The following is a 21184-nucleotide window of genomic DNA, read 5'->3' as shown; positions in this document are numbered from 1 at the left end:
ATTAATGGAAAAGAAACGAGAGACCAGAAGCAGAAGAACTGAAAAGAGAAGGAACCGGCAGCTTGGGAAAGAAGACTACAGCAGAAGATAGAAGATTTAAAGGTCAAGATAGGCCAGTTGACCCAGTACCAACAGGGCAATAGAAGTAAGAAATTCATAGGAAAGTTGAAAAGCATCCCCAGAGAGAGAGAGAGAGAGAGAGAGAGAGAGAGAGAGAGAGAGAGAGAGACAACGTCCACAGCAAACATGAGACCAGAAATCAGAGAATAGCAGAATTTTTGGATACACGGAAGTAGAACATCTTCGGTCTCAGCAAAAGACTACACCGATAAAAAGAGAGCTCCCAGAGGAAAATAAACAACCAAATCTTCGATGAGGATCTAAGAGCCTTCTACAGGAAACCGGGTGAAGATGAGAAAGCAGGAAACGGTCGACCTGAGAAGAATACGATCAAGGAGTTCTGGGGAAATATCTGGAACAGTGAAGTAAGACATAACAGCAGAGCACTCTGGAAAGAAGTAGAACGGAAGAAAACCAAGGACATACAAGAGATAGAGAGTGGGAAATTCGAGAAGAAGAAGTAAAACAGTCGATCAGGAACATCCACAACTGACGAACCCCAGGAATTGATAACATCCCCAACTACTGGTACAAGAAGTTGGGGATGTTATCAATCACCTACACAACACAAGTAACTAGCAGAGCAGTTCACTCGAATGATAAGGCACCCGAAGACAATCCCGAAGTTTCTCACTGAAGGAGTCGCACATCTGAAGCCTAAAGACGAAGATAAAATAAACCCGACGAGATGCAGCCCAATCACCTGCCTCCCAGAAATGTACAAGGACCTGACTAGCTGCATAACCAAGAAGACATCAGGCCACTTAGAGGGTCAGAACATAATGGCCGAACAGCAGTAAGGATGCAAGCGGAGGAGAAAAAGGATGCAAGGAGCAATTAATAATAGATGCCGCAGTTATGGAGCAAGCCTATAAGAAGCACCGATACCTATACACGGACTACAACGATTACCGCAAGGCCATTGACACCATATCTCATACCTGGCTAACAGACACACTACAGATCTACAAAGTCAAACCGATAGTGACAAACTTCCTAGTAGCAACAATGGCGAAATGGAGTACCACCATTAAGGTCGAGAACATCACAACCAGGCCAATCCCTGGTAAAAGAGGAATCTTTCAGGTAGATGCTCTGATCTCACTGTGGTTCAGTATAGCACTCAACCCCCTATCCACCAAGCTTAAGGGCAGCAAGTACGGATAAAACTTCAAAGAAGAAAGAAAAAACCTGTACACTCTCACCCACCTGATGTACATGGATGACATCAAACTCTACTCGGCAACCGAGAAGCAACTCCAACAACTACACCAGATCACCGAAAAATTCGGCAAGGATACCAGAATGGAATTTCCCTTGTGCAGTGTGTGCAAGATAGAAAGGGTGCAAGAATATTTGCTGATGCTATAGAGGCAGTGTTAGGTGGGTCGGAAAACTGCTAGCTTGGGGGGATACAAAGACAAATAGATTAACAGTAGCCACTGGCAGAGGTGAAAGAGATTCTTGCACTGCTTCTATTGGAATGAGCAGAAGCTTGAAAAACAAGATTCAGGATATTTCAGAGACTGCTGGGAGTCATTGCGGTACAAGTAAACACATGGGTTGTGTTAGGGTAGCTAAGAATAGAAATAGGCGCATGTATACTTGCTTGTACACCAATGCTAGGAGTTTAGTAAATAAATTTGATGAATTTGAGGTATTGCTCAAAACATCAAAGGCAGATATTGTTGGGATATCAGAGACGTGGTGTCACACAGATATAAGGAATGCAGAACTGGAATTTGGGGAGTACAACGTCTACAGAAAAGATAGACTGGATAGGAAGGGAGGAGGGGTTATGCTATTAGTTAAGAAATACATAAAATCCAAGGAAGTGAAGCCAGTGGACATCGCTGGACAGTGCAGTGTTGAGTCAGTTTGGTGTGACATGAGCATTGGGAGATCAAAATTGAGAGTAGGAGTGTACTATAGGCCTAATGACTCTGATGAGTATAATAAGAAACTGTACAGGGAAATAGAGTGGGCCAGTAAATCAGAGAGTCTTATAATGGGAGATTTTAATTTCCCAGATATTGACTGGAATTTGTGGGCTGGTCACTCACACACTAGCAAGGCTTTTGTGGATTTATTGGATGATTGTTTTCTACATCAGCATGTTCGGGAGGCAACTAGAGGGAGGAATACTCTTGATTTGATTATCAGCAGTGATTCTTCATGCATTAAGAATCTGCAGATAAATGAACCACTAGGTGGCAGTGATCACAGTGTGCTGAAGTGGGATTTTCTCAAAGAGGTAACTACCATCAGGGGTAAAGGGAAGGGTTATTGCTTTCGTAAAGGCGACTACGATGGACTGAGACAGTATTTAAATTCTATACAGTGGGACCAACTGATGATGTTACCAACAGTAAATGCAAAATGGGAAGCATTCAAAGAACTTATCTTGGAAGCTACTAGACTTTACATACCAACTAAGAAATATTGTTCACGGTTTAGGCCTAAATGGATGTCAGATGAACTGATGAGGCATATGGCAGAGAAGAAACATGCATGGGATACATACAAATTAACACATGACACAGAAGCCTATGATAGATACAAGTTGATCTGTAACCAAGTTACAAAGGAGGTTAGGCAGGCGAAGGCAGATTACGAGAAATCTTTGGCAAGGGATGCAAAGAAAAACAGCAAAGAGTTCTTTACTTATGTAAACTCTAGAAGGAAAGGGATGAATCAGATTGGTCCACTTGATATCGATGGGTCAACTGTTGATGATCCTGCTCAGGTAGCTAACAAACTAAATGAATATTTTGCATCGACATTCACACATGAGGAGTTATTTATCCAGGGGAATGCCAGAGGTGTATTCAACTCTAGCAGTAAGCTAGAGAATCTTGTAATAACTGAGAGTAAAGTGGAGGAGAAATTGTTGAAGATAAACACAAGAAAGGCACCCGGGGGTGGATGGGATCTATCCAGTTATATTAAAGGAGGCAGCAAAGGAAGTAAGCAAACCCTTAGCCATAATTATGAGAGCTTCCTTGGACTCAGGGGAGGTACCCATAGACTGGAGCTGTGCAAATGTGACCCCAATTCACAAAGGACGATCAAAAGCTGACACAAGCAATTATAGACCTGTGAGTTTAACTTCTGTTCCAGGAAAATTAATGGAGGCAATAGTTAAAGAAGCACTGCAGGATCATTTAGACAAGACTTCAGTTATAGCTCGGACACAGCATGGTTTTGTTAAGGGGAAGTCTTGCCTGACCAATTTGATTGGATACTATGATGCAGTCACAAAGGAACTGGATGCAGGGAATAACTTTGATATTATATACTTGGATCTTAGAAAGGCTTTTGATACTGTCGCACATGGAAGACTGCTGCACAAATTGGAGCAGTGTAACATTGGAGGCAAATTGCTGCTGTGGGTAAAGGGGTGGCTGAGGGGGAGAAGACAGAGAGCGGTAATCAATGGACACTGCTCGTCGTGGACTAATGTTATTAGTGGAGTTCCTCAAGGTTCAGTGTTGGGTCCATTGTTATTTTCGGTGTTTATGAATGATATTGATGATGGTATTTCAAGCTTAATGTCGAAGTTTGCAGACGATACAAAGGTAGGCAGGGTTGTCAAGGACACTACTGACACTATGCTGCTGCAACAGGATCTGGAAAGGTTGAGCAGATGGGCTGAGAGGTGGCAAATGAAGTTTAACATTGACAAATGTAAAGTACTACATATGGGTAACAGTAACCCCAGAGCAATGTATCAACTCTGCGGTACTACACTGACAGTGGTGGAGAATGAAAAGGACCTGGGGGTAATTGTGCAGGCAGATATGAAGTTCTCTGAGCAGTGCAGACGAGCTGCAAGAGTAGCTCATGGTGTCTTGTCAATGATATACAGGAATTTTTCTAGCAGGGATAAGGAGGTGATTATTCCCTTGTATAAGGCAATGGTTAGGCCACATCTTGAGTACTGTATACAGGTCTGGAGGCCTCATTTCAAGAAGGATGTAGAGCTGCTGGAACGGGTACAGAGAAGGGCAACAAGATTAGTAAATGGAACAAAGGGTTGCTCTTACGAAGAAAGGCTTAAGTTTTGCAAATTACAGAGTCTGGAGACTAGGCACCGGCGAGGTGATCTGATAGAGGTGTATAAGGCTTTGAATGGTTTGAGCATGCTCAATGCCAATGGGATTCTTCATCTTTCTCAGAATAATCACCTGAGAGGGCATAAATTCAAATTGAGGAAAGACAGATGTAGGATAGACGTGCGGAAATTTGCCTTTAGCCAGCGAGTGGTTGGTTGGTGGAACAGACTTCCATCCCTTGTCGTGGAAGTTTATAGCCTAAATAAGTTTAAGGCTCAGCTGGACAGGTATTTTGAACGAACAGAGGGGTGAAGTGGGAGTGGTTTTTTTTTTGGCTGATGCTGCATAAGCTTGCCTTCTTGCATCAAATGCCTCTACTAATGCTAATGCTAATGCTAAGACCCACATGCTGCGCCAGGGAAAATTATTAGCCGAAACTACCAGCTGCTAACTGGTAAAGAGATCAAAGCTATGACAGAAGGAAAGACCTACAAATACCTGGGGGGGGGGGGGTGATGCAGGCTCAGCAGTTAGAGAGCACAAGGAAATAAAAAAGTGCTTGACCGAAAAATATCGTCAGAGACTCATAAGCCGGCTGAAAGCAAAATTTTACGGAGGGAACACACTGAAAGCCACAAACACCTATGCAACTCCATACCAACATACTCCTTTGGGGTCGTAGATAGTGGTGAGATGTGAATATTTTAACAAAGGGGTCGCACTTTTGCCGACTTTATAATGTGAAACATCCTTTTTTTTGGGGGGGGGGGGTTACCCATAGAGTAAATCTGATAAGCCATGGAAATGACGTCACCTGCGTCGTCTGCTACAGGTTCTTCCCATTCTCAGACCACTAGTCTCTGTGGTGCACTCACTAGTAGTATGATTAGGGCGAGTTACGCATTTTTCGTGACTAGTACGATATCTCGAGTTCTAACTTTTGGAATTTTTGAATAGTATGACGTCACAATCATACTTCCTGCAGTTACTACTGCAGTACGTATGATTGAAAGTATTTGTCATATGACTTCAACAATAAAAAGATTTGTCAACAATTTCTTATTTCGACTCGCATTTTCACATACCCACATACTATTGTTGGTTCCCCGACATTTAGTTACGTTGTTAGGTGCAGAGAGATTTATATACGTTGCAGTAGCAAGTATACATACAAAGGGTAATAGGAAAGTTTTGCAATATGACGCAACAATGAATCACAGGAAGCTGCTTGTTGCTGCATGTTGAGATATGTTCATACGCGCATAGTAGCCGCCGCGCCAAGTCGATGGGCTCAGTTATTCATTAGTAGTGAGAGTGTAAAGTGCTTGCGATGGCATCGTGGTCACGAAATGAGATAAGGACAGTTTTGCGGTATAATTTCGTGCGTGGTTTAACCATAGACCAGTGCTTAGAAGAAATGACTCTTGCACTAGATGATGATTGTCCACATCGTACAACGATATTCAGGTGGTATAGAGAATTCCAAAGGGGAAATTTCACTCTGGAGGATTCCGAGAGGCCGGGAAGGCCACGAACGTCAGTTACGGAGGAAAACGTTACTGCTGTGAGGAAAATGCTTGACGAAAACAGGCGAGTGACCTACCAACAGATTGGGCCTAAATGCACCAGCAATTCGTTCCATTCTGCAAGATCATTTGCACGTGAAGAAACTTTGTTCTCTCTGGGTGCCACATCAACTGACTGAAGAGCAGATGACACGACGTGTGACTTGGTGCCGGGAGATGTTAAAAAAGTTTGATAAGGGACAATCTCGGTATGTGAACAACATCGTGACAGGTGACGAGACTTGGCTGTACTATTACGATCTGCCGACCAAGGCTCAAAACAAAGTTTGGGTCTTTGATGATGACGACACACCCGTAATTGTCAGAAAATCCCGATCTGTAAAGAAGAAAATGATAGCTGTATTTTTCAAATCGAGTGGAATTGTGGAACGTGTCGTTTTGGACACGCAGAAGACAGTCACAGCTAAGTGGTATACTGAACAATTCCTGCCTAAAGTCATTGGATCTATGAAGAACCTGCGGCAAAAGTCAAGAATGGACACCTGGTACCTCCATCACGATAATGCTTCAGCTCACCGCGCCAAAGCCTGCACCGAATATTTGACCACGACAGGACTGAAACTTCTCGAGCACCCTCCCTACAGCCCAGACCTTGCTCCCTGCGACTTTGCACTGTTCCCGCATGTGAAAATGAAGCTAAAAGGGAGGCGGTTTTCCAGTGATGAGGACCTTCTACGGGTTTGGGACAACGAGTGTGCTTTATTCCCTAGTGAAACTTGGCAGAACTGGTTTCAAGATTGGTTTCGGAGGATGAAGAGGTGTATTGAATGTAAAGGAAATTACTTTGAAAAAATTAAATAAACAAAGCTATATTGCAAAACTTTCCTAGTACCCTTTGTATCTTACTTTAGTTTTTTTAAGTCCGTTGTGTATTGTCTTCCAGAAATTATGGAAATTTGTGAATAATCAATAAAATATTTACAATGCAAAAGCTCTTTTATTTCGTAATCAATATATACAAATCAAAATATCTAAAAGAAATGCGAAGGATGTTTCACATATAACCATCTACCGTGCGTGCTCGGCAGACGCTCGACATTTTTATTCTTTTTTTTCACAACTAGGGAAATATAATGGATAAAATTTTTAATACTGCAATAAAAAATAACATAAAAATATTTCCCATATTACAAATAAAGAATTATCACAAAACATTCTAGAATATAAAAACAAATATTACATAAAAAACAAACTGTTTTAGAAAAGGTACACAAAAATCACAGATTACATAAAAAAATTATTGCACAAATATTGAAGGAAATTTTATTTTAAAAATTGCCATATGCAGTTTACTTCTTTATTAATATTTGTTTTCGATCTTCTTCTTTGCTCAATATCCGAACTATTATTACGGAGGAATGATTTGTCATAACGATCCTGATCAAACTGAGGCAATGGTTTTCCATTTAGATGTATGGTCATCGTAATCCGCAATGTGTTTAATTGTCAACATTATTCATTCATTCACACAATATTATTCAATAAACTGAAAGCTCGCTCAGCTTCAGCACTGCTAATCGCAATGGTTTCAAAGATATTTCTGGCTTTCTTTAATTGAAAAGCGAATTTCACTCGATTTTAAAGATAAACCGTCTTCAACAAAATCTCTAAAATCATTAATTTTTATTTCTATTTGATAAGAAAACAAATTCCTTGTTCGGTTTTCACATTCTTGCCACTGAGACGAAAGTTCCTTCGTATTCCACGATTTCTGGTAGTATATGTTTAAAAGTTCTTTCAATGGTATCATTATTTTCTTTATTTAATTTAAAATCACTCTGTTGCATTAATAACTTATCCTTTAAGGATAAAACAATAAAAGCGTTTAATAACTTGTCACGACGTAATTTTTTTAATTTCGATTTTGATTCCTTCAAATTAGCATTAGTAGAGGCATATGATGCAAGAAAGCAAGCTTATTCAGCATCAGCCAAAAAAAAAAAAACCCTCTCCCATTTCACCCCTCCGTTCGTTCGAAATACCTGTCCAGTTGAGCTTTAAATATGTTTAGGCTATCAACTTCAACAACAAGTGATGGAAGTCGGTTCCACCAACCAACCACCCGCTGGCCAAAGGCAAATTTCCGCACATCTATCCGACATCCGTCCTTCCTCAATTTGAATTTATGCCCTCTGAGGTGATTATTCTGAGAAAGATGAAGAATCCCATTGGCATTGAGCATGCTCAAACCATTCAAAGCCTTATACACCTCTATCAGATCACCTCGCCGGTGCCTAGTCTCCAGACTCTGTAATTTGCAAAACTTAAGCCTTTCTTCGTAAGAGCAACCCTTTGTTCCATTTACTAATCTTGTTGCCCTTCTCTGTACCCGTTCCAGCAGCTCTACATCCTTCTTGAAATGAGGCCTCCAGACCTGTATACAGTACTCAAGATGTGGCCTAACCATTGCCTTATACAAGGGAATAATCACCTCCTTATCCCTGCTAGAAAAATTCCTGTATATCATTGACAAGACACCATGAGCTACTCTTGCAGCTCGTCTGCACTGCTCAGAGAACTTCATATCTGCCTGCACAATTACCCCCAGGTCCTTTTCATTCTCCACCACTGTCAGTGTAGTACCGCAGAGTTGATACATTGCTCTGGGGTTACTGTTACCCATATGTAGTACTTTACATTTGTCAATGTTAAACTTCATTTGCCACCTCTCAGCCCATCTGTTCAACCTTTTCAGATCCTGTTGCAGCAGCATAGCGTCAGTAGTGTCCTTAACGACCCTGCCAACCTTTGTATCATCTGCAAACTTGGACATTAAACTTGATATCCCATCATCAATATCATTCATAAACACCGAAAATAACAATGGACCCAACACTGAACCTTGAGGAACTCCACTAATAACATTAGTACACGTTGAGCAGTGTCCATTGATTACCACTCTCTGTCTTCTGCCACTCAACCATCCCCTTATCCATAGCAGCAATTTGCCTCCAATGCCACACTGCTCCAATTTGTGCAGCAGTCTTCCATGTGCAACAGTATCAAAAGCCTTTCTAAGATCCAAATATATAATATCAAAGTTATTCCCTGCATCCAGTTCTTTTGTGACTACATCATAGTATCCAATCAAATTGGTCAGGCAAGACCTGCCCTTAACAAAATCATGCTGCGTCTGAGCTATAACTGAATTCTTGTCTAGATGATCCTGCAGTGCTTCTTTAACCAGTGCCTCCATTAATTTACCTGGAACAGAACTTACACTAACAGGTCTATAATTACTTGTGTCAGCCTTTGATCCTCCTTTGTGAATTGGGGTTACATTTGCACATCTCCAGTCTATGGGTACCTCCCCTGAGTCCAAAGAAGCTCTCATAATTATGGCTAGGGGTTTGCATACTTCCTTTGCTGCCTCCTTTAATATAACTGGATAGATCCCATCCACCCCAGGTGCCTTTTTTATGTTTATCCTCAACAATCTCTCCTCCACTTTCCTCTCAGTTATTACAAAATCATCCAGCTCACTGCCAATGTTTACTTTACCTACATCATTCTCCTTCCTGAATAACTCCTCATGCGTGAATGTAGATGCAAAATACTCGTTTAGATTGTTAGCCACCTGAGCAGGATCCTCAACTGTTGAACCATCAATATCCAGTGGACCAATCTGATTCATCCCTTTCCTTCTCGAGTTCAAGTATGTAAAGAACTCCTTTCTGTTTTTCTTTGCATCCTTTGCCAAGGATTTTTCGTAGTCTGCCTTTGCCTGCCTAATCTCCTTTGTGACTTGGTTACAGACCAACTTATATCTATCATAGGCTTCCATGTCACCCATTAATTTGTATGTATCCCATGCATTTTTCTTCTCTGCCACATGTCTCATTAGTCCATCTGACAACCATTTAGGCCTAAACCTTGAACAATATTTCTTAGTTGTATGTAAAGCCTGGTAGCCACCAAGATTAGTTCCTTGAATGCTTCCCATTTTGAGTTTGCTGTTGGTAACATCATCAGTTGGTCCCACTGTATAGAATTTAAATACTGTCACAGACCATCATAGTCGCCTTTACGAAAACAAAAACCCTTCCCTTTACCTCTGATGGTAGTTACCTCCTTGAGTAAATCCCACTTCAACACATTGTGATCACTGCCACCTAGTGGTTCATTTATCTGCAGGTTCTTAATGCATGAAGAATCACTACTGATAATCAGATCAAGAGTATTGCTCCCTCTTGTTGCCTCACGAACATGCTGATGTAGAAAACAATCATCCAATAAATCCACAAAAGCCTTGCTAGTGTGCGAGTGACCAACCCACAAATTCCAGTCAATATCTGGGAAATTAAAATCCCCCATTATAAGACTCTCTGATTTACTGGCCCACTCTATTTCCCTGTACAATATATTATTATACTCATCAGAGTCATTAGGCCTATAGCACACTCCTACTCTCAATTTTGATTTCCCTATGCTTATGTCACACCAAACTGACTCGACACTGCCCTGTCCATCGATGTCAACTGGCTTCACTTCTTTTGACTTTATGTGTTTTTTAATTAATAGCATAACCTCTCCTCCCCTCCTGTCCTGTCTATCCTTTCTATATACATTGTATTCCCCAAATTCCAGTTCCGCATTACTTATATCTGTGTGACACCACGTCTCTGATATCCCAACAATATCTGCCTTTGATGTTTTGAGCAATACCTCAAATTCATCAAATTTATTTACCAAACTCCTAGCATTGATGTACACGCAGGTATACATGCATCTGTTTCTATTCTTAGCTACCCTAACACAACCCATGTGTTTACTTGTAACGCGATGACTACCAGCAGTCTCTGAAATATCCTGCATCTTGTTTGTCAGACTTCTGCTCATTTGAATAGAAGCAGTGCAAGAATCACTTCCACCTCTGCCAGTGGCTACTGTTAATCTATTAGTCCTTGTATCCCCCCAACTAGCAGTTTTCCGACCCACCTAACACTGCCTCGACAGCATCAGCAAAAATTCTTGCACCCTTTCTATTTAAGTGTATCCCATCCCTGTAGAAGCAATCTTTCCTGTTAACAAATACAGTCCAGGCTGAAAAAAATTCTACCCCTTGAGCCTTGCACAATCCCTCCAGGGCCGAATTGATCGACAAGGCTCTCATCATATACTCCCTCCTATCGTGTCTGGGCAGAATTGCAGACACTTTCAAGTTCAACCCTAATTCACGGCTTTTTTTCAACAGTGACCTGTACTTGCTAAGTAATTCCGCCGGTCTCCTACTCTTAATATCATTAGTGCCAACGTGTACAACTATATCACCTTTTGTGCCCTTAAAAGATGATATCCGCTCTACAACGTCATCAACCTTTGCCCCTGGCAGACATACCCTGGTCCTATTCCACCTATCCTTTTTACAAAGCATGTTCCCCGTTTCCCTGACAATAGAGTCACCAACAACTACTAGTTCCTGTGGGACCAGCGCATTCTGCCTAGGGGGCTGCCCCTGTGTTGCCTGATGACCAAGTGCAAGCTCTGGCGTTGATGTGGGCAGCTGAGAATAATTAATTTATCTGCTTTCCCCATAGTGAATCTGTGAAAGCTTCTGAAAGGTAACAGAGCTCCTGCAGGATGTCGATGATTAGTGCTAAATGGTTAGGAAATTCCAGATTTAAAAGTCGATTTAACAATCCGGAATATTTAACTTCTGATTCAAAATGTTTGCGCAATGCAGGATAATTTTCTTAACCTATAATTACCATCTGCAAGCTACAAACTGCTCCTCGTAGCCAGAACACACGACCGATCTTTGTAGTTTCTACATCAAGTTTTCACAGCAATCATTTTTAATTCGCGCTGGTTTTTTGGAGATTGGTGATATAATGCATACAGCTTTTTTTTAAATTAATTATTGCCCGTATGCCATTATATTTTAGAAAATTTTCTACACAGTGAAAGCCTCGACGAAATTTGAAAATCTGCCAACATTTCATCTTCATAAAAGTTCATATAATATCTTAGTTGCCTGGCTCCTCCGTAACCAGGTGGGCAGGAGCAGCAGTGTATAGCACACGCTTCTTGATTACACCGGGGTTCGAGCCCGTGACCACCAAATACGGATGATGCGGAAGGATCAGAAAATGACCACTGCATATCCCCGGAGCAATATGGCCTTAGTTGCTAATGCTCCTAAAAACCAAATAACAAACAAACAAATATCTTAGTTGCCTCAATCCCCCCCCCTACATTGCTACTCTCACCAGTTCTTCAAATATTGTGCAAAATGTCGGAATCACACGGATGTTCAGCTGCTGTGACCGTATAAACATAGACAGGAGAAATTTACTGGAAGACTTGGATCACTCACTTTTCCGAAAAACATACGCCCGTTTTTCGGAGTACACTGAAACCACAACACAGGTTTGATCAGAAGCTATTATCCATGTCGGGAATCTTCTTAATCCTCTGACTGGCTATGGAAAGCATATTGACTAGCGCGACTTCTCAGTATGTAGCTGCATATGTTTTACAGACACCATTAACATTGTGAAACGGTAATTCCTTTCACCCTTAATTGGCGCCTCCATAGCCAGGTGGGAAGGAGCAGCAGTGCGTAGCACACGCTTCTTGATTAGATCGGGGTTCGAGCCTGTGACCACCAAATACAGAGGATGCAAAAAGGTCAGGGAATGACCACCGCATATCCCTGGAGCAATATGGCCTTAGTTGCTAATGCTCCTAAACACCAAATAACAAACAAACACCCTTAATTCTTACCTAAAGGCCAGAGGTGAGAACAATGCATACAAATTTGTCTCTCCTAATCCGTTCGTTTCATGGAAATTATTTTCGTTCAGTGGAAACTAGTTAATTTTAAATGTAATTACCAAGAAGAATATAAAATAATTCGGTATAAAGATGTTGTGTGAACTGTAATTAAATCAAAACTGAAGCAATTTTAAAGTAGATAAATGATCGATTGCTCCATTAAAATGCTGGGAATGGGCCCCCTCTAGCCCACCGTAGTTTCGGCTCTGAATACTCAATAATTGCATCCAGGATTCATTTGTAAAAGAAATGATCGTCTAAACAATGGGCTTGCAAATTTTCAAAAAAAAAATAATAATAACAATGGGCTCTTGTGAGCCCATGCGAGCCCACTGTAGCTCACCACTGCATATAACTAAGTTTCACTTGAGTGCTGTTCAGATCATGGATTCTGTAGTCAATGATATAATATAATTGAGCGTATTATATTATATCATTTAGGACCAGCAAAGGAAGTAAGCAAATCCTTAGCCATAATTATGAGAGCTTCCTTGGACTCAGGGGAGGTACCCATAGACTGGAAATGTGCAAATGTAACCCCAATTCAAAAAGGAGGATCAAAGGCTTACACAAGTAATTATAGACCTGTGAGTTTAACTTCTGTTCCAGGAAAATTGATGGAGGCACTGGTTAAAGAAGCACTGCAGGATCATCTTGAGAAGAATTCAGTTATAGCTCAGACACAGCATGGTTTTGTTAAGGGAAGGTCTTGCTTGACCAATTTGATTGGATACTATAATGTAGTCACAAAAGGATGCAGGGAATAACTTTGATATCATATATTTGGATCTTAGAAAAGCCTTTGATACTGTTGCACCTGGAAGACTGCTGCACAAATTGGAGCAGTGTGGAATTGGTGGCAAATTGTTGCTATGGATAAAGGGATGGTTCAGTGGCAGAAGACAAAGTGGTAATTAATGGACACTGCTCATCTTGGACTAATGTTATTACTGGAGTTCCTCAGGGTTCAGTGGTGGGTCCATTGTTGTTTTCTGTATTTATGAATGATATTGATGATGTTATATCAGACTTAATGTCCAAGTTTGCAGACGATAGGAAGGTTGGCAGGTTGTTAATGACACTAATGACAATACACTGCTGCAACAGGATCTGGAAAGGTTGAGCAGTTGGGCTGAAAGGTGGAAAATGAAGTTTAACATTGACAAATGTAAAGTACTACATATGGGAAACAGCAACCCCCATAGAAACATATCAACTGTTTGGTACTACACTGACAGTGGTAGAGAATGAAAACGACTTGGTGGTAATTTTGCAGGCAGATATGAAGTTCCCTGAGCAGTGCAGACGGGCAGCAAGGGTAGCTCATGGTGTCTTATCAATGATATACAGGAATTTTTCTAGCAGGGATAGGGAGGTGATTATTCCCTTGTATAAGGCAATGGTCAGGCCGCACCTTGAGTACTGTATACAGGACGCCTCATTTCAAGAAGGATGTAGAGCTGTTGGAACGAGTACAGAAAAGGGTAACAAGATTGGTGAATGGAACAAAGGGTTGCACTTACGAAGAAAGCCTTAAGTTTTGCAAATTACAGTGTCTGGAGACTAGGCACCGGTGAGGTCATCTGATAGAGGCGTACAAAGCCTTGAATGGTTTGAGCATGCTCAATGCTGATGGGATACTGCCTCTTGCTCAGAATAATCACCTGAGAGGGCGTAAATTCAAATTCAGGAAAAACAGATGTAGGATAGATGTGCAGAAATTAAATTTAGCCAGCGGGTAGTTGGTTGGTTGGTTGATGGAACAGACGTCCATCCTTATTGTGGAAGTTGATAGCCTAAATAATTTTAAGGCTCAGCTGGACAGGTATTTCGAATGAACGGATGGGTGAAGTGGAAGGGTTTTTTTTTTTTTTTTTGGCTGATGCTGCATAAGCTTGCTTTCTTGCATCATATGCCTTTACTAATTCTAATGCTAAATATTGTTCAAGGTTTAGGCATAAATGTTGATCCAATGAACTAATGAGACTCGTGACAGAGTAGAAAATACATGGGATGCATATAAATTATGAAGCGACTCAGAAGCCTATGGCAGATATATGCTTGTCTGTAATCAGGTCATAAAAGAGGTTAGACTGGTGAAGGCAGATTACGAGAAATCCTTGGTAAACGATGCTAAGAAAAACAGCAAGGATTTCTTTACTTATATAAACTCTAAAAGGAAGGGGATGAATCTCATTAGTCCACTTGATATCGATGGTTCGACTGTTGTTGATCCTGCTTAGATAGGAAACAACCTTAATGAGTATTGACTAAAGGCAAAATGGCAGAAGGCTATCAAATTGTAGCAGGGTGCTTAATGATTTTGTAATAACTGAGAGCAAAGTGGAGGAGGAATTGTTAAAGTTAAACATAAGAAAAGCACTTGGGGTCGAAGGGATCTATCCAGTTATATTAAAGGAGGCGGCAAAGCAACTAAGCATATCGTTAGCAATAATTATGAGAGAATCCTTGGATTCAGGGGAGGTCCCCACGGACTGGAGATCTGCAAATGTATCCCCAATTCACAAAGTGGTATCGAAGGGTGACACGAGTAATTACCGACCAGGTAGTTTAACTTCTGTTCCGGGTAAAATAATGGAGTCACCGTTTAAAGATGTATTGCAGGATCATCTAGACAAGACTGCAGCAATAATTCAGACACATCATGGGTTTGTTAAGGGAAAGCCTTGTCTGACCAAATATATGATAATTTTGATATCATATATTTGGATTTGAGTGAATTTTTTAACACTTTTGCGCATGGAAGACTATTATAAAAATAGGAGGAGAATGGTATTAACGGTAAGTTGCTACAATGGATAAAAGGATGGTTGAGTGGGAGGAGACAGAGGGTAGTAATTAATGGCTGCTTCTCTTTGTGGATTAATCTTATTAGTGGTTTCCCACAGGGTTCGGTGTTGGGTCCTGTCTTGTTTTGTTTATTTATCAATGATATTGATGAAGGTATATCAGGCTTAGTGTCGAAGTTTGCAGATGATAGAAAGCTTGGCAGGTTTGTTAATGACAGTAATGGCAGTGTGCTACTGCAACGGGATCTAGATAATTTGGGCAGATGGGCTAAGAAGTGGCAACTGAAGTTTAACCTTGACAAATGCAAAGTACTGCATATGGGTAGAAGTAACCCCAGAGAAACGTACCAACTGTGTGGTACTACACTTAAGGTGGTAGAAAATGTAAAAGGCCTAGGAGTAATTGTGCAGTCAGATATGAAATTTTCTGAGCAATGCAGACAGGCTGCCAGGGTAGGTCATGGGGTTTTGTCAATGATATATAGGAATTTTGCTAGCAGGGAAAAGGAGATGATTGTTCCTCTGTATAAGGGGCTGGTGAGGCCACGCCTTGAGTACTGCATTCAGGTCTGGAGGCCTCATTTTTGGAAGGATGTAGATTTGCTTGAGCGTGTGCAGAGAAGGGCAAGAAGATTGGTGAGGGGAATAAAGGGATCCTGTTACTAAGAGAGGCTTAATTTCTGCAAATTGCTGTGGCTGGAGACTAGGCACCTGCGCGGTGATCTGATTGAGGTGTACAATGCCTTGAATGGGTTGAGCACGCTGAATTCTGATGGGATCCTTCCACTTTTTCAGATTACGAACCTAAGTGGGCATAAATTCGAATTAAGAAAAGGCAAAAGTAGAATAGATATGCGGAAATTTGCCTTGAGTCACAGGGTGCTTAATTTCTGCAACAAACTTCTATCTGTCGTGGAAGTTAATAGGTTGAATAGATTTAAGGATGAGCTGAACAGGCCTTTGGTGGAAATGGTGTGATTTTTTTTTCTTTTTTTGGCTGATGTTGCATAAGCTCATACACTTGCTTTCTTGCATCACATGCCACTTCTACTACTACTAGGCGTAAGCCTTGATGAATATTTCTTAATCTGTTTGAAACGCTTAGTAGCTTCCACGATTAGTTCCTTGAATATTTTATACTTAGGATTTGCTGTTTGGTGACATCATCAGTTGCTCCCACTGTACAGAATTTAAAACAACCTCAGGGGCTCACTTCTGGTGAGTATAGGCTTGGCACACCCTGGGTCTTTAGCTTGATATCATCATCATCATTCTTTTCTTTTTGGTGATTCCCTTCTAATTCTCTCTCTCTCACGGTAACTGAGAAATTTTTTTTTAGCTGATGCAGCGCAATTTTATCTCTGCTTTTCTCTTATCGCTTATCCTTGCTTTTCTAAAAGGGATAAGGATGTGATTATCCCCTTGTATAAGGCGCTGTCAGGCCACACCATGACTGCTGTATACAGGTCTGGAGTCCTCATTTTAAGAAGGATTTAAAGCTGTTGGAACGAATACCGAGAATGGCAACAAGATTAGTGAATGGAAGAAAGGTTTGCTCTTACGAAGAACGGCTTAAATTTTGCGAATTACAGTGTCTGGAGACTAGCCACTTGCGATGTGATCTGATTGAGGTGTATAAATTCTTGAATGGTGTGAGCATTCTCAATGCTAATGGGATTCTTCCTCTTGCTCTGAATAATCACCTGAGAGGGTAAAAATTCAAATTGAGGAAACACAGTTGTACGACAGATCTGCGGAAATTTGCCTTTAGCCAGCGGGTAGTTGATTGGTGGAATAGACTTCCATCTTTTGTTGTGGAAGTTAATAGTCTAAATAAATTTAAGGCTGTGCTGGACAGGTATTTGAAACGAACAGAGTGGTGTAATCGGCGGAGTTTTTTTTTTTTTTTTTTTTGGCTGATGCTACGGAAGCTTGCTTTCTTGCATCGCATGCGTCTGCTGATGCTAATGCTAAGTTTCTGGGAGGTAAAAACTATAAGCCTCAGGCTTCCTTGCACTATATGGCTAGTAATAAAAATAATTAAAAAAAAAACTGTCTGAGACCAATGTATTCACATTTATGGACTCAAAAATCCTTTCCTTTCTCTGTTGGTAATTGTATTAGCATTAGCATTAGTAGAGGCATATGATGCACGAAAGAAAGCTTATTCAGCATCAGCCAAAAAAAAAAAAAAAAAAAAAAAACACACACACACCACTCCCATGTCACCCCTCCGTTCGTTCGAAATACCTGTCCAGTTTAGCCTTAAATTTCTTTAGGCTATCAACTTCAACAACAAGTGACGGAAGTCGGTTCCACCAACCAACCACCCGCTGGCCAAAGGCAAATTTCCGCACATCTATCCGACATCCGTCCTTCCTCAATTTGAATTTATGCCCTCTGAGGTGATTATTTTGAGCAAGATGAAGAATCCCATTGGCATTGAGCATGCTCAAACCATTCAAAGCCTTGTACACCTCTATCAGATCACCCCGCCGGTGCCTAGTCTCCAGACTCTGTAATTTGCAAAACTTAAGTCTTTCTTCGTAAGAGCAACCCTTTGTTCCATTCACTAATCTTGTTGCCCTTTTCTGTATCCGTTCCAGCAGCTCTACATCCTTCTTGAAATGAGGCCTCCAGACCTGTATACCGTACTCAAGATGTGGCCTAACCATTGCCTTATACAAGGGAATAATCACCTCCTTATCGCTGCTAGAAAAATTCCAGTATATCATTGACAAGACACCATGAGCTACTCTTGCAGCTCGTCTGCACTGCTCAGAGAACTTAATATCTGCCTGCACAATTACCCCCAGGTTCTTTTCATTCTCCACCACTGTCAGTGTAGTACCGCAGTTTTGATATGTTGCTCTGGGGTTATTGTTTCCCATATGTATACTTTACATTTGTCAATGTTAAACTTCATTTGCCACCTGTCAGCCTATCTGGTCAACCTTTCCAGATCCTGTTGCAGCAGCATAGCATCAGTAGTGTCCTTAACAACCCTGTCAACCTTTGTATCATCTGCAAACTTGGACATTAAACTTGATATCCCATCATCAATATCATTCATAAACACCGAAAACAACAACGGACCCAACACTGAATCCTGAGGAACTCCACTAATAACATTAGTCCACGTTGAGCAGTGTCCATTGATTACCACTCTCTGTCTTCTGCCACTCAACCATCCCCTTATCCATAGCAGCAATTTGCCTCCAATGTCACACTGCTCCAATTTGTGCAGCAGTCTTCCATGTACAACAGTATCAAAACCCTTTCTAAGATCCAAATATATAATATCAAAGTTATTCTCTGCATCCAGTTCTTTTGTGACTACATCATAGTATCCAATCAAATTGGTCAGGCAAGACCTGCCCTTAACAAAACCATGCTGCGTCTGAGCTATAACTGAATTCTTGTCTAGATGATCCTGCAGTGCTTCTTTAACCAGTGCCTCCATTAATTTACCTGGAACAGAAGTTAAACTAACAGGTCTATTATTACTTATGTCAGCCTTTGATCCTCCTTTGTGAATTGGGGTTACATATGCACATCTCCAGTCTATGGGTACCTCCCCTGAGTCGAAAGAAGCTCTCATAATTATGGCTAGGGGTTTGCTTACTTTCTTTGCTGCCTCCTTTAATATAACTGGATAGATCCCATCCACCCCAGGTGCTTTTTTTATGTTTATCCTCAACAATCTCTCCTCCCCTTTCCTCTCAGTTATTACAAAATCATCTAGCTCACTGCCAATGTTTACTTTACCGACATCATTCTCCTTCCTGTATAACTCCTCATGCGTGAATGTAGATGCAAAATACTCGTTTAGATTGTTATCCACCTGAGCAGGATCCTCAACTGTTGAACCATCAATATCCAGTGGACCAATCTGATTAATCCTTTTCCTTCTTGAGTTTAAATAGGTAAAGAACTCTTTTCTGTTTTTCTTTGCATCCTTTGCCAAGGATTTTTCGTAGTCTGCCTTTGCCTGCCTAATCTCCTTTGTGACTTGGTTACAGACCAACTTATATCTATCATAGGCTTCCATGTCACCCATTAATTTGTATGTATCCCATGCATTTTACTTCTCTGCCACATGTCTCATTAGTTCATCTGACAACCACTTAGGCCTAAACCTTGCACAATATTTCTTAGTTGGTATGTAAAACCTGGTAGCCTCCAAGATTAGTTCTTTGAATGCTTCCCATTTTGAATTTGCTGTTGGTAACATCATCAGTTGGTCCCACTGTATAGAATTTAAATACTGTCCCAAGCCATCATAGTCACCTTTACGAAAACAAAACCCTTCCCTTTACCTCTGATGGTAGTTACCTCCTTGAGTAAATCCCACTTCAACACACTGTGATCACTGCCACCTAGTGGTTCATTTATCTGCAGGTTCTTAATGCATGAAGAATCACTACTGATAACCAGATCAAGAGTATTGCTCCCTCTTGTTGCCTCCCGAACATGCTGATGTAGAAAGCAATCATCCAATATATCCACCAAAGCCTTGCTAGTGTGCGAGTGACCAATCCACAAATTCCAGTCAATATCTTGGAAATTAAAATCCCCCATTATAAGACTCTCTGATTTACTGGCCCACTTTATTTCCCTGTACAATATCTTATTATACTCATCAGAGTCTTTAGGCCTATAGCACACTCCTACTCTCAATTTTGATTTCCCTATGCTTAAGTCACACCAAACTGACTCGACACTGCCCTGTCCATCGATGTCGACTGGCTTCACTTCCTTGGACTTCATGTGTTTCTTAACTAATAGCATAACCCCTCCTCCCCTCCTGTCCTGTCTATCGTTTCTATACACATTGTATTTCCCAAATTCCAGTTCCGCGTTCCTTATATCTGTGTGACACCACGTCTCTGATATCCCAACAATATCTGCCTTTGATGTTTTGAGGATTACCTCAAATTCATCAACCAAACTCCTAGCATTGGTGTACACGCCCGCATGTATACCTGCGTGTACACGCAGGTATACATGCACCTGTTTCTATTCTTAGCTACCCTAACACAACCCATGTGTTTACTTGTACCGCAATGACTCCTAGCAGTCTCTGAAATATCCTGCATCTTGTTTTTCAGGCTTCTGCTCATTTCAATAGAAGCAGTGCAAGAATCACTTCCACCTCTGCCAGTGGCTACTGTTAATCTATTAGTCCTTGTATCCCCCCCCCAACTAGCAGTTTTCCGACCCACCTAACACTGCCTCGACAGCATCAGCAAAAATTCTTGCACCCTTTCTATTTAAGTGTATCCCATCCCTGTAGAAGCAATCTCTCCTGTTAACAAGTACAGTCCAGGCTGAAAAAAAGTTTACCCCTTGAGCCTTGCACAATCCAATTTAAGTATATTTATGTAAATTCCACATCACTGCACTGTGATCACTGTTACCTAGTGGTTCCTTTGTCTGCAAATTCATTATACATGAATAATCACTGCTGATAACCAAATCAAGATGATTATCTTCTCTGTTTGCCTCTCGAACATGCTGCTGCAGAAAATAATTATCCAATAAATTCAAAAAAGTCTTGCTAATGTGCGAGTGCAAATTCTATTTAATGGAAACTATGAAAAATTTATCAAAATAATGGAAAGTTAAAATCCCTCACTGTAACAAAATCTGATTTACTGGCCCATTGTATTTCTCTGTACAATTGTTCGTTTTACTCATTATAATCCCTGTCCTCTTTAAGTCGGATGTTAAACACCTAAGTTCGAATCCGTTCATTAACGCGAGGAATTTTTTACCGGCCTTTTTCTTAAGTGTGTGAATTAATCGGTCTCACGAGGCTGGTTGCATGGTTTTT

The sequence above is a fragment of the Mastigoproctus giganteus genome, chromosome 1 (assembly GCF_048544385.1).
Source record: "Mastigoproctus giganteus isolate SK-2022 chromosome 1, ASM4854438v1, whole genome shotgun sequence".
Taxonomy (NCBI): Eukaryota; Metazoa; Arthropoda; class Arachnida; order Uropygi; family Thelyphonidae; genus Mastigoproctus; species Mastigoproctus giganteus.
Note: the sequence above shows the minus strand (reverse complement) of the source record.